Source organism: Rutidosis leptorrhynchoides, chromosome 9 (genome assembly GCF_046630445.1).
Source record: "Rutidosis leptorrhynchoides isolate AG116_Rl617_1_P2 chromosome 9, CSIRO_AGI_Rlap_v1, whole genome shotgun sequence".
In the NCBI taxonomy this organism is placed as follows: domain Eukaryota; kingdom Viridiplantae; phylum Streptophyta; class Magnoliopsida; order Asterales; family Asteraceae; genus Rutidosis; species Rutidosis leptorrhynchoides.
The window spans coordinates 187,573,697-187,588,130 of record NC_092341.1 but is presented as its reverse complement, the minus strand read 5'-3'; positions in this window follow the sequence as shown (position 1 = coordinate 187,588,130).

Genomic DNA, 14,434 nt, shown 5'->3' with positions numbered 1-14,434 from the left:
GACATCCCTCGTTAATACGCGTTTTAAAAATATCTCGTTTATGAAATTCACGCACCCGCAACCGAACTCGAGGGACTAGTTTCGCCAAAATGCCAAAGAGGTGACTAGCTTTTGACTAGTCAAACCCACCTCCCCATTTCTTTTCCATTTCTTTTCCATTTTCTCTAATTACTTTCAAAGTTTCTCTCAAATCTTCAAACAAGAATTCATCATCTAAAACAAATCGATCAAGCTTCAACCAAAACAAATTACATATTTGGAATCCTTGCAACTTACTCTTCGATTCCATACCGATTTTATTACATTTGGGTAACTTTCTAAAATCACTAGATTTTGTGTTCTTGATGTTTTTAACTTATAAAAGTTGTTAATTAGTGTCTATGGCTCAAGTATAACATGAATATATGATTTATATGTTCGATTTTGTTATTTGAAGTAACTAGCATGAACATAAACTTTGGTGTGTTTGATTTGGTGATTTGGTTGATTGAATGATATTAAATGCCATAAATGCATGTATTAAATGTGTTCCTAACATCACTAGCTTCAATTTCATGTGTAGGTTGCTTGAGAAAACTCCATAAACTTGATTAGTGATTTTGGTGAATTTGGGTTAGGGTTTGATAAGCTTGAAATGAATATTTGATGCATTGAATGCCATGAATTATTGTTAGTAAATAGTTAGTTGTATTGTATTCTCGATTACCTACAAAACGGCGTGTTGTAAGTATGCATTAAATGCCCAAATCATAAATGTGCACTTATCAAATTTGAGTATTAAATGTGTGCATTGATTGAACATTCGAATTGAAAAGTCGGTTATTGCATTTAATGTTTTCGGTTGGTGAAATGTGCTTAGTTGTCTTCCTTGTTAAAAGAGCTTTCCAACGACATAAGGTGTGAGTCATAAGTGTTTACGGTTTGTGTTTTGTGTTTGTTCGAAGTTCAGAAAAAGACGTGAACATTTGAGACTGATCAGGTACCAGCACCCGTTATATGCCGCGGCGAGGCAGCCTTGGGTCGCGGCGCGACATATAACGTGTCCAGGTTCTGACCTCCATGGTCAAAATATGGAAAATGTTTGGCACGCTATGGACCTCCGATTCACATGAGACTTGTTCTAACATGCTTATATATGAATAAAAACTTCAGAAAAATAGTTCGGGACACGACCCGAACGTGTTGACTTTTTCGTTGACTTGGACCGACCAAAGTTTGACTTTTTGTCAAACTTAACCAAATGATTATGCAACCTTCCTAACTTGTTTCTATACTTGTATCTTGCATGAAACTTGACAATTTGATTCACATGCTACATAATCGAGTCATAACGAGCCATAGGACTAATTGAACATCTTTGACCTATCGTGTTTACCATTATTGATACGACCTATTTGTTTAGGTCAAGACTAGCACTATCGTTCGCACACGTTGCTTTGTGAAGTACTTTTCATACGTGCACTCAAGGTGAGATCATAGTCCCATCTTTCGAACAACTTTTATGCTTTAAACTATGGGATGAGAAACATATATGTATCATACTTTTACACTTTGAACACAAGTACGAAAACGAACATTCCACGTACGGGTTTGAACGAAAATCCTCAATTCAATTATCATTAGTTACACTTGCAGGGTGTAAACGTGAACTTATATTATGTGATCACATGGGCTTGACGAGCCTCATTCGGACGGTTCGCTACCGTTAGCGGATGAAATATATTTTCGGGTATAGTGTATGTTCTAACACTACGCAAAGGGTAGTGTAATCATATTATATTAAATCTTGTGGTTCAAATGCAATGTTTACTAAAACACCTATGATTTCACCAACGTTTTCGTTGACAGTTTTCTATATGTTTTCTCAGGTCCTTGAAAGCTACTTGATACATGCTTCTGCACTCTTTTTGATACTTGCTTGTATGTCGAGTATACATGCATAGTTGGAGCGTCTTTTGACTACTTTAAATTGTGTCGCATAGGTTTCATTCGTACGTTAAACATTGTGATGTAACTAGTCTTTTGAACTATATTTGTAAACTTGAAACTTCCTTTTTCTTATGAAATGAATGCGACATATTTTGGTCAAACGTCATGATAAAGACTTATGACCACGCAACGGGACCTAAGTAGTCGGCGCCGTCAAACATGATTTGGTTGGGTCGCTACATAATGCGGTGTGTGGGATGTAGTGACCTGAACTTTTCCATGTTTATATATATTAACTGAGATTGATATTTACATGATTAAATGTTTCCAACATGTTAAGCAATCAAACTTGTTAAGACTTGATTAATTGAAATATGTTTCATATAGACAATTGACCACCCAAGTTGACCGGCAATTCACGAACGTTAAAACTTGTAAAAACGACATGACGATATATATATGGATATACATATGGTTAACATGAGATTATGATAAGTAAGTATCTCCATAAGTATATTAACAATGAGTTATATACATATAAACAAGACTACTAACTTAAGGATTTCGAAACGAGACATATATGTAACGATTATCGTTGTAACGACATTTAAATGTATATATATATCATATTTAGATATATTAATATATCATAATATCATGATAATATAATAATTTAACATCTCATTAGATATAATAAACAATGGGTTAACAACATTAATTGAGATCGTTAACTTAAAGGTTTCAAAACAACACTTACATGTAACGACTAACGATGACTTAACGACTCAGTTAAAATGTATATACATGTAGTGTATTTAGATGTATTAAAATACTTTTGGAAGACTTCAAGACATATATCAAAACACTCATACTTAACAAAAATGGTTACAGTTACTTTTCCATTCTTTTCTTTCATCAAGAATTCTAGTCGTATTCTTACCCGTATTATACACAGCTTCAAAACGTACTTACTATGAGTATATACCAATAGGAACTAGCATGGGATTCCACTCTTGATTATGTCATGTATGACTAATCAATTTTAACTTCTACCATGAGCTAGTCAACTAACTAGAACTCCTTTTAACCCCACTCACCACTCACCAATTACCACTCATCATTCACTCCATTTCACTTCCAATTCTCTTTCTAATTCTCTCTCAACACACACACACTATTATGAACGTATTTTTCCAGTAGTTAATCATCATCTTCATCAAAAATCACTTCAAGAATCAAGCTATAATCATCATAGGAAGAACACTTCAAGAACACTTCAAAAATCCCTTCAAGTTTACTAATTTACTTCCAAGCTTTCTAATCCATTCCAAGTAATCATCTAAGATCAAGAAACCTTTGTTATATACAGTAGGTTATCTTTTTTATTCAAGGTAATATTCATATTCAAACTTTGATTCAATTTCTATAACTATAAACTATCTTAATTCGAGTAAAAATCTTACTTGAACTTGTTTTTGTGTCATGATCCTACTTCAAGAACTTTCAAGCCATCCAAGATCCTTTGAAGCTAGATCATTTCTTGTCACTTCTAGTAGGTTTACCTACTAAACTTGAGGTATTAATGATGTTCATAACATCATTCGATTCAAATATATAAAACTATCTTATTCGAAGGTTTAAACTCGTAATCACTAGAACATAGTTTAGTTAATTCTAAACTTGTTCGCAAACAAAAGTTAATCCTTCTAACTTGACTTTTAAAATTAACTACACACATGTTCTATATCAATATGATATGCTAACTTAATGATTTAAAACCTGAAAACACGAAAAACACCGTAAAACCGGATTTACGCCGTCGTAGTAACACCGCGGGCTGTTTTGGGTTAGTTAATTAAAAACTATGATAAACTTTGATTTAAAAGTTGTTATTCTGAGAAAATGATTTTTATTATGAACATGAAACTATATCCAAAAATTATGGTTAAACTCAAAGTGGAAGTATGTTTTCTAAAATGGTCATCTAGACGTCGTTCTTTCGACTGAATTGACTACCTTTACAAAAATGACTTGTAACTTATTTTTCCGACTATAAACCTATACTTTTTCTGTTTAGATTCATAAAATAGAGTTCGATATGAAACCATAGCAATTTGATTCACTCAAAACGGATTTAAAATGAAGAAGTTATGGGTAAAACAAGATTGGATAATTTTTCTCATTTTAGCTACGTGAAAATTGGTAACAAATCTATTCCAACCATAACTTAATCAACTTGTATTGTATATTATGTAATCTTGAGATACCATAGACACGTATACAATGTTTCGACCTATCATGTCGACACATCTATATATATTTCGGAACAACCATAGACACTCTATATGTGAATGTTGGAGTTAGCTATACAGAGTTGAGGTTAATTCCAAAATATATATAGTTTGAGTTGTGATCAATACTGAGATACGTATACACTGGGTCGTGGATTGATTCAAGATAATATTTATCGATTTATTTCTGTACATCTAACTGTGGACAACTAGTTGTAGGTTACTAACGAGGACAGCTGACTTAATAAATTTAAAACATCAAAATATATTAAAAATATTGTAAATATATTTTAAACATACTTTGATATATATGTATATATTGTTATAGGTTCGTGAATCAACCAGTGGCCAAGTCTTACTTCCCGACGAAGTAAAAATCTGTGAAAGTGAGTTATAGTCCCACTTTTAAAATCTAATATTTTTGGGATGAGAATACATGCAGGTTTTATAAATGATTTACAAAATAGACACAAGTACGTGAAACTACATTCTATGGTTGAATTATCGAAATCGAATATGCCCCTTTTTATTAAGTCTGGTAATCTAAGAATTAGGGAACAGACACCCTAATTGACACGAATCCTAAAGATAGATCTATTGGGCCTAACAAACCCCATCCAAAGTACCGGATGCTTTAGTACTTCGAAATTTATATCATATCCGAAGGGTGTCCCGGAATGATGGGGATATTCTTATATATATGCATCTTGTTAATGTCGGTTACCAGGTGTTCACCATATGAATGATTTTTATCTCTATGTATGGGATGTGTATTGAAATATGAAATCTTGTGGTCTATTGTTATGATTTGATATATATAGGTTAAACCTATAACTCACCAACATTTTTGTTGACGTTTAAAGCATGTTTATTCTCAGGTGAATACTAAGAGCTTCCGCTGTTGCATACTAAAATAAGGACAAGATTTGGAGTCCATGTTTGTATGATATTGTGTAAAAACTGCATTCAAGAAACTGATTTCAATGTAACATATTTGTATTGTAAACCATTATGTAATGGTCGTGTGTAAACGGGATATTTTAGATTATCATTATTTGATAATCTAAGTAAAGATTTTTAAACCTTTATTTATGAAATAAAGGTTATGATTTGTTTTAAAAATGAATGCAGTCTTTGAAAAACGTCTCATATAGAGGTCAAAACCTCGCAACGAAATCAATTAATATGGAACGTTTTTAATCAATAAGAATGGGACATTTCAGTTGGTATCAGAGCGTTGGTCTTAGAGAACCAGAAAATTTGCATTAGTGTGTCTTATCGAGTTTGTTAGGATGCATTAGTGAGTCTGGACTTCGACCGTGTTTTCTTTAAAAATGATTGCTTAACATTTTTGTTGGAAACTATATATTTTTAACATATGAATATTATGTGATATATTAATCTCTTAACGTGTTTGATATTATGTGATTGATGTCTACCTCTAGAACAAGTCCCATTGACTCACCTAATAATAATGAAGAGTCAAATGTAAATTGGAATGATTCGTAGACTGATTCACAAGTTCCCGAAGAGGAACCGGAAGAAGAGTCGGAACCGGAAGAAGAATCTGAACCGGAAGAAGAAATAGAACCAGTGGGGGAAATAATAAAACGGTTAAGTAAAAGAGAATCCTCAACCAACCGACCAAGGTTAATTATGGTCAATGGTGTTTCTGCCAAGGAAGCAAAATATTGGGAGGATTACCAATTCTCCGATGAATCGGATTCCGACGAGAATTTCGATGATGTTATAGAAATTACCCCAACTGAATTTAAAAAGGCAAAAGAAAATAATAAGGGAAAGGGCATAAAAATAGAGAAATATAATTCCAACCCCGATGAACTTTATATATATCGTCAACCCCCGAAGTCCTTAAGTTGTAACAATGACCCGGGAACCTCTAAACCACCAGGTTTTTCTAAACCAATGTGGACAACGACGGCTCGTATTAGGGGAACATCATATATCCCTAGAAACTTGGCAAAATGAACCAAAACCGAACAAGAAGAAACGAGCGAGTCGGAATAAGATAGTTGTATTCGTGTGGTGTAATATATGTAATATAGTGTGCTTATGCTTTATGATATATGTAAAAATTGCTTGTATTAATAAGTATTTTTTTTATGAATCTAACTCTTGTCTATTTTACAGTATAAAAACACAAAATAGATAGACAACCCAATATTTTATGAGACCTACCCGGAGACATGATTGATGAAATCTTGTCTAGAGTCGGTCAGAATTCCTCGGCACAACTATTTAAGGCGAGATCATTTGTAAGACATTCGAAGAACGTTCCAAGAATGCCTTGGTTTATAAAAGGCTTTCGTTCGAAAGATGGGGGATATCACATTGGAAAATCCATAAGTTACGATGTGTTTACTTTGACGCATATATTGCGGGGAACCCAAATGCTATTTTACGCAACGGGTTAAGAAATTATTTTGACTCAGTATATCCGAATATAGGACTTCGTGATTTAGAAAAACCGGCTAACATGCAACATAAAGAAGCATGTTATGCTTACGGGTTAGTAATGTTCGCTTCTCACCAAAGTGAGAACAAGAACATCGGGCTACAACTATTAAACAAAACGTTCCCACAAGTGACGGAGTCGGTAATTGGGGTAAGAAATGAGGTTTTTAGATTATTACGAGACTGTTGGTCATTATGTAACCCTCGTCCCTTTGATGACGTTACAACACGCTGTCTTATCAACGGACATGACGGTTATGTTCCACAAGGCCAAGGATGGGAAGTAGTCCTAGTAAAACCAGAATGCATGACTTGTTTCTGGACGTATGAATTACGTGTCTTGATTGCCTTTGCTGAACGACTTGTGTACTAGCTAGAATGATCTTCACAACTATCTTGTATCAAAGTTATTGTGAGCTATATTTCATGCTTTATGTAAAATAAGCGGTATTGTAAGTTTGTAGAATATTGTATAAAAGTTTGAACGCGAAATATTATTACAATCAGTTTTTCATATAGAATTGTAGTAGTTGAATTGTATATTAGCTACTAAGTATGAACTTAACGAGTAGGTACTACCCGAATTTAAACTTATAAAACGCTAATATGAAGAAAAAGCTTTTATAAATGAGTTCATATTATGCTACGAAATACTATTAACTACTCTTAATATTCTGTATGATTAACTTGTTCCATTTGACTATTTTGAAGGAAATGGCACCAACTACTCGACACACCGTGAATATGAATGAAGAGGAATTCCGTACTTTTCTAGATTCAAACATAGCCGCAGTACAGGCTGCGCTACATACCAACAATAACCTTGGATCTGGCAGTACAGGAAATCGTGTAGGATGCACCTACAAAGAATTCACTGCCTGCAAACCTTTGGAATTTGATGGAACCGAAGGACCGATCGGATTGAAACGGTGGATCGAGAAGGTTGAATCGGTGTTTGCTATAAGTAAGTGTACTGAAGAGGACAAAGTAAAGTACGCTACGCATACCTTCACAGGTTCTGCGTTAACATGGTAGAATACCTATCTAGAGCAAGTGGGACAAGATGATGCGTACGCACTACCGTGGTCAGCATTCAAGCACTTGATGAACGAGAAGTACCGTCCCAGAACCGAGGTCAATAAGCTCAAGACAAAACTTAGAGGGTTACGAACCTAAGGATTTGATATTACCACGTACGAAAGACGATTCACAGAATTGTGCCTATTGTGTCCGGGAGCATTCGAAGATGAGGAAGAGAAGATCGACGCGTTTGTGAAAGGATTACCGGAAAGAATCCAAGAAGATATAAGTTCACACGAGCCCGCCTCCATACAACAGGCATGTAGAATGGATCACAAACTAGTGAACCAGATTGAAGAAAGAATTAAAGAACAGACTGCTGAAGAGGCCAATGTGAAGCAAGTCAAAAGAAAGTGGGAGGAAAACGGTGATAAGAATCACTAATACAACAACAACAGCAATTACAACAATAATCGCAACAATTATCCCAACAATCACAACATCAATCGCAACTACAACAAACGGCCCAACAACAACAACAACAACAACAACAACAACAGCAACTACAACAATCATCCCAACAACAATAATAACCGCAACAACAACAACAACAATCAGAAGCAGCTATGCCAAAGGTGTGAAAAGTATCACTCGGGGTTCTGCACCAAATTTTGCAACAAGTGTAAAAGAAATGGTCATAGCGCGGCGAAGTGTGAGGTCTACGGACCAGGGGTTAATAGAACGAAAGTAACAAATGGTGTCGGAACGAGTAATGGCGGAGCAAGTAGTGTCGGAGTAAGTTATGCCAATGTAGTTTGTTATAAATGTGGAAAACCTGGCCACATTATTAGAAATTGCCCGAACCAGGAGAACACGAATGGACAAGGCCGCGGAAGAGTTTTCAATATTAATGTGGCAGAGGCACAGGAAGACCTAGAGCTTGTTACGGGTACGTTTCTTATTGACAATAAATCTGCTTACGTTTTATTTGATTCGGGTGTGGATAGAAGCTATATGAGTAGAGATTTTTGTGCTAAATTAAGTTGTCCATTGACGCCTTTGGATAGTAAATTTTTACTCGAATTAGCAAATGGTAAATTAATTTCAGCAGATAATATATGTCGGAATCGAGAAATTAAACTGGTTAGCGAAACATTTAAGATTGATTTGATACCAGTAGAGTTAGGGAGTTTCGATGTGATAATCGGTATGGACTGGTTGAAAGAAGTGAAAGCAGAGATCGTTTGTTACAAAAATGCAATTCGTATTATACGAGAAAAAGGAAAACCCTTAATGGTGTACGAAGAAAAGGGCAACACGAAGCTACATATTATTAGTAATTTGAAGGCACAAAAACTAATAAGAAAAGGTTGCTATGCTGTTCTAGCACATGTCGAGAAAGTACAAACTGAAGAAAAGAGCATCAATGCAAAAGAATTTCCCGATGTATTTCCGAAAGAATTACCGGGATTACCCCCACAGCGATCCGTTGAATTTCAAATAGATCTTGTACCAGGAGCTACACCAATAGCTCGTGCTCCTTACAGACTCGCACCCAGCGAGATGAAAGAACTGCAAAGCCAATTACAAGAACTTTTAGAGCGTGGTTTCATTCGACCAAGCACATCACCGTGGGGAGCTCCTGTTTTGTTTGTCAAGAAGAAAGATGGTACATTCAGGTTGTGTATCAACTACCGAGAGTTGAACAAACTTACCATCAAGAACCGCTACCCACTACCGAGAATCGACGACTTATTTGATCAACTACAAGGCTCGTCTGTTTATTCAAAGATTGACTTACGTTCCGGGTATCATCAAATGATGGTGAAAGAAAATGATATTCCAAAGACTGCTTTCAGAACACGTTACGATCATTACGAGTTTATGGTCATGCCGTTTGGTTTAACTAATGCACCAGCTGTGTTCATGGACCTTATGAACCGAGTGTGTGGACCATACCTTGACAAGTTTGTCATTGTTTTCATTGATGACATACTTATTTACTCAAAGAATGACCAAGAACACGGTGAACATTTGAGAAAGGTGTTAGAAGTATTGAGGAAGGAAGAATTGTACGCTAAGTTTTCAAAGTGTGCATTTTGGTTGGAAGAAGTTAAATTCCTCGGTCACATAGTGAACAAAGAAGGTATTAAGGTGGATCCGGCAAAGATAGAAACTGTTAAAAAGTGGGAAACCCCAAAAACTCCGAAACACATACGCCAGTTTTTAGGACTAGCTGGTTACTACAGAAGGTTCATCCAAGACTTTTCCAGAATAGCAAAACCCTTGACTGCATTAACGCATAAAGGGAAGAAATTTGAATGGAATGATGAACAAGAGAAAGCGTTTCAGTTATTGAAGAAAAAGCTAACTACGGCACCTATATTGTCATTGCCTGAAGGGAATGATGATTTTGTGATTTATTGTGACGCATTAAAGCAAGGTCTCGGTTGTGTATTAATGCAACGAACGAAGGTGATTGCTTATGCGTCTAGACAATTGAAGATTCACGAACAAAATTATACGACGCATGATTTGGAATTAGGCGCGGTTGTTTTTGCATTAAAGACTTGGAGGCACTACTTATATGGGGTCAAAAGTATTATATATACCCACCACAAAAGTCTTCAACACATATTTAATCAGAAACAACTAAATATGAGGCAGCGTAGGTGGATTGAATTATTGAATGATTATGACTTTGAGATTCGTTACCACCCGGGGAAGGCAAATGTGATAGCCGATGCCTTGAGCAGGAAGGACAGAGAACCCATTCGAGTAAAATCTATGAATATAATGATTCATAATAACCTTACTACTCAAATAAAGGAGGCGCAACAAGGAGTTTTAAAAGAGGGAAATTTAAAGGATGAAATACCCAAAGGATCGGAGAAACATGTTAATATTCGGGAAGACGGAACCCTGTATAGGACTGAAAGGATTTGGGTACCAAAATTTGGAGATATGAGAGAAATGGTACTTAGAGAAGCTCATAAAACCAGATACTCAATACATCCTGGAACGGGGAAGATGTACAAGGATCTCAGGAAATATTTTTGGTGGCCGGGTATGAAAGTCAATGTTGCTAAATACGTAGGAGAATGTTTGACGTGTTCTAAGGTCAAAGCTGAGCATCAGAAACCATCAGGTCTACTTCAACAACCCGAAATCCCGGAATGGAAATGGAAAAACATTACCATGGATTTCATCACTAAATTGCCAAGGACTGCAAGTGGTTTTGATACTATTTGGGTAATAGTTGATCGTCTCACCAAATCAGCACATTTCCTGCCAATAAGAGAAGATGACAAGATGGAGAAGTTAGCACGACTGTATTTGAAGGAAGTCATCTCCAGACATGGAATACCAATCTCTATTATCTCTGATAGGGATGGCAGATTTATTTCAAGATTCTGGCAGACATTACAGCAACCATTAGGAACTCGTCTAGACATGAGTACTGCCTATCATCCACAAACTGATGGGCAGAGCGAAAGGACGATACAAACGCTTGAAGACATGCTACGAGCATGTGTTATTGATTTCGGAAACAGTTGGGATCGACATCTACCATTAGCAGAATTTCCTTCAACAACAGCTACCATTCAAGCATTGAGATGGCGCCGTTTGAAGCACTTTATGGTAGAAAGTGCAGGTCTCCGATTTGTTGGAGTGAAGTGGGGGATAGACAGATTACGGGTCCGGAGATTATACAAGAAACTACCGAGAAGATCATCCAAATTCAGCAACGGTTGAAAACCGCCCAAAGTCGACAAAAGAGCTACGCTGACATTAAAAGAAAAGATATAGAATTTGAAATTGGAGAGATGGTCATGCTTAAAGTTGCACCTTGGAAAGGCGTTGTTCGATTTGGTAAACGAGGGAAATTAAATCCAAGGTATATTGGACCATTCAAGATTATTGATCGTGTCGGACCAGTAGCTTACCGACTTGAGTTACCTCAACAACTCGCGGCTGTACATAACACTTTCCACGTCTCGAATTTGAAGAAATGTTTTGCTAAAGAAGATCTCACTATTCTGTTAGATGAAATCCAAATCAACGAAAAACTCCAATTCATCGAAGAACCCGTTGAAATAATGGATCGTGAGGTTAAAAGACTTAAGCAAAACAAGATACCAATTGTTAAGGTTCGATGGAATGCTCGTAGAGGACCCGAGTTCACCTGGGAGCGTGAAGATCAGATGAAGAAGAAATACCCGCATCTATTTCCAGAAGATTCGTCAACACCTTCAACAGCTTAAAATTTCGGGACGAAATTTATTTAACGGGTAGGTACTGTAGTGACCCGAACTTTTCCATGTTTATATATATTAATTGAGATTGATATTTACATGATTAAATGTTTCCAACATGTTAAGCAATCAAACTTGTTAAGACTTAATTAATTGAAATATGTTTCATATAGACAATTGACCACCCAAGTTGACCGGCGATTCACGAACGTTAAAACTTGTAAAAACGACATGACGATATATATATGGATATACATATGGTTAACATGAGATTATGATAAGTAAGTATCTCCATAATTATATTAACAATGAGTTATATATATATATAAACAAGACTACTAACTTAAGGATTTCGAAACGAGACATATATGTAACGATTATCGTTGTAACGACATTTTAATTTATATATATCATATTAAGATATATTAATATATCATAATATCATGATAATATAATAATTTAACATCTCATTATATATAATAAACAATGGGTTAACAACATTAATTGAGATCGTTAACTTAAAGGTTTCAAAACAACACTTACATGTAACGACTAACGATGACTTAACGACTCAGTTAAAATGTATATACATGTAGTGTATTTAGATGTATTAAAATACTTTTGGAAGACTTCAAATCATATATCAAAACACTCATACTTAACGAAAATGGTTACAATTACTTTTCCATTCTTTTCTTTCATCAAGAATTCTAGTCGTATTCTTACCCGTATTATACACAGCTTCAAAACGTACTTACTATGAGTATATACCAATAGGAACTAGCATGGGATTCCACTCTTGATTATGTCATGTATGACTAATCAATTTTACCTTCTACCATGAGCTAGTCAACTAACTAGAACTCCTTTTAACCCCACTCACCACTCACCAATTACCACTCATCATTCACTCCATTTCACTTCCAATTCTCTTTCTACTTCTCTCTCAACACACACACACTATTATGAACGTATTTTTCCAGTAGTTAATCATCATCTTCATCAAAAATCACTTCAAGAATCAAGCTATAATCATCATAGGAAGAACACTTCAAGAACACTTCAAAAATCCCTTCAAGTTTACTAATTTACTTCCAAGCTTTCTAATCCATTCCAAGTAATCATCTAAGATCAAGAAACCTTTGTTATATATAGTAGGTTATCTTTATTATTCAAGGTAATATTCATATTCAAACTTTGATTCAATTTCTATAACTATAAACTATCTTAATTCGAGTAAAAATCTTACTTGAACTTGTTTTTGTGTCATGATCCTACTTCAAGAACTTTCAAGCCATCCAAGATCCTTTGAAGCTAGATAATTTCTTGTCACTTCCAGTAGGTTTACCTACTAAACTTGAGGTAGTAATGATGTTCATAACATCATTCGATTCATATATATAAAACTATCTTATTCGAAGGTTTAAACTCGTAATCACTAGAACATAGTTTAGTTAATTCTAAACTTGTTCGCAAACAAAAGTTAATCCTTCTAACTTGACTTTTAAAATTAACTACACACATGTTCTATATTAATATGATATGCTAACTTAATGATTTAAAATCTAAAAACACAAAAAACACCGTAAAACCGGATTTACGCCGTCGTAGTAACACCGCGGGCTGTTTTGGGTTAGTTAATTAAAAACTATGATAAACTTTGATTTAAAAGTTGTTATTCTAAGAAAATGATTTTTATTATGAACATGAAACTATATCCAAAAATTATGGTTAAACTCAAAGTGGAAGTATGTTTTCTAAAATGGTCATCTAGACGTCGTTCTTTCGACTGAAATGACTACCTTTACAAAAACGACTTGTAACTTATTTTTCCGACTATAAACCTATACTTTTTTCTGTTTAGATTCATAAAATATAGTTCAATATGAAACCATAGCAATTTGATTCACTCAAAACGGATTTAAAATGAAGAAGTTATGGGTAAAACAAGATTGGATAATATTTCTCATTTTAGCTACGTGAAAATTGGTAACAAATCTATTCCAACCATAACTTAATCAACTTGTATTGTATATTATATAATCTTGAGATACCATAGATACGTATACAATGTTTCGACCTATCATGTCGACACATCTATATATATTTCGGAACAACCATAGACACTCTATATGTGAATGTTGGAGTTAGCTATACAGGGTTGAGGTTGATTCCAAAATATATATAGTTTGAGTTGTGATCAATACTGAGATACGTATACACTGGGTCGTGGATTGATTAAAGATAATATTTATCGATTTATTTCTGTACATCTAACTGTGGACAACTAGTTGTAGGTTACTTACGAGAACAGCTGACTTAATAAACTTAAAATATCAAAATATATTAAAAGTGTTGTAAATATATTTTAAACATACTTTGATATATATGTATATATTGTTATAGGTTCGTGAATCGACCAGTGGCCAAGTCTTACTTCCCGACGAAGTAAAAATCTGTGAA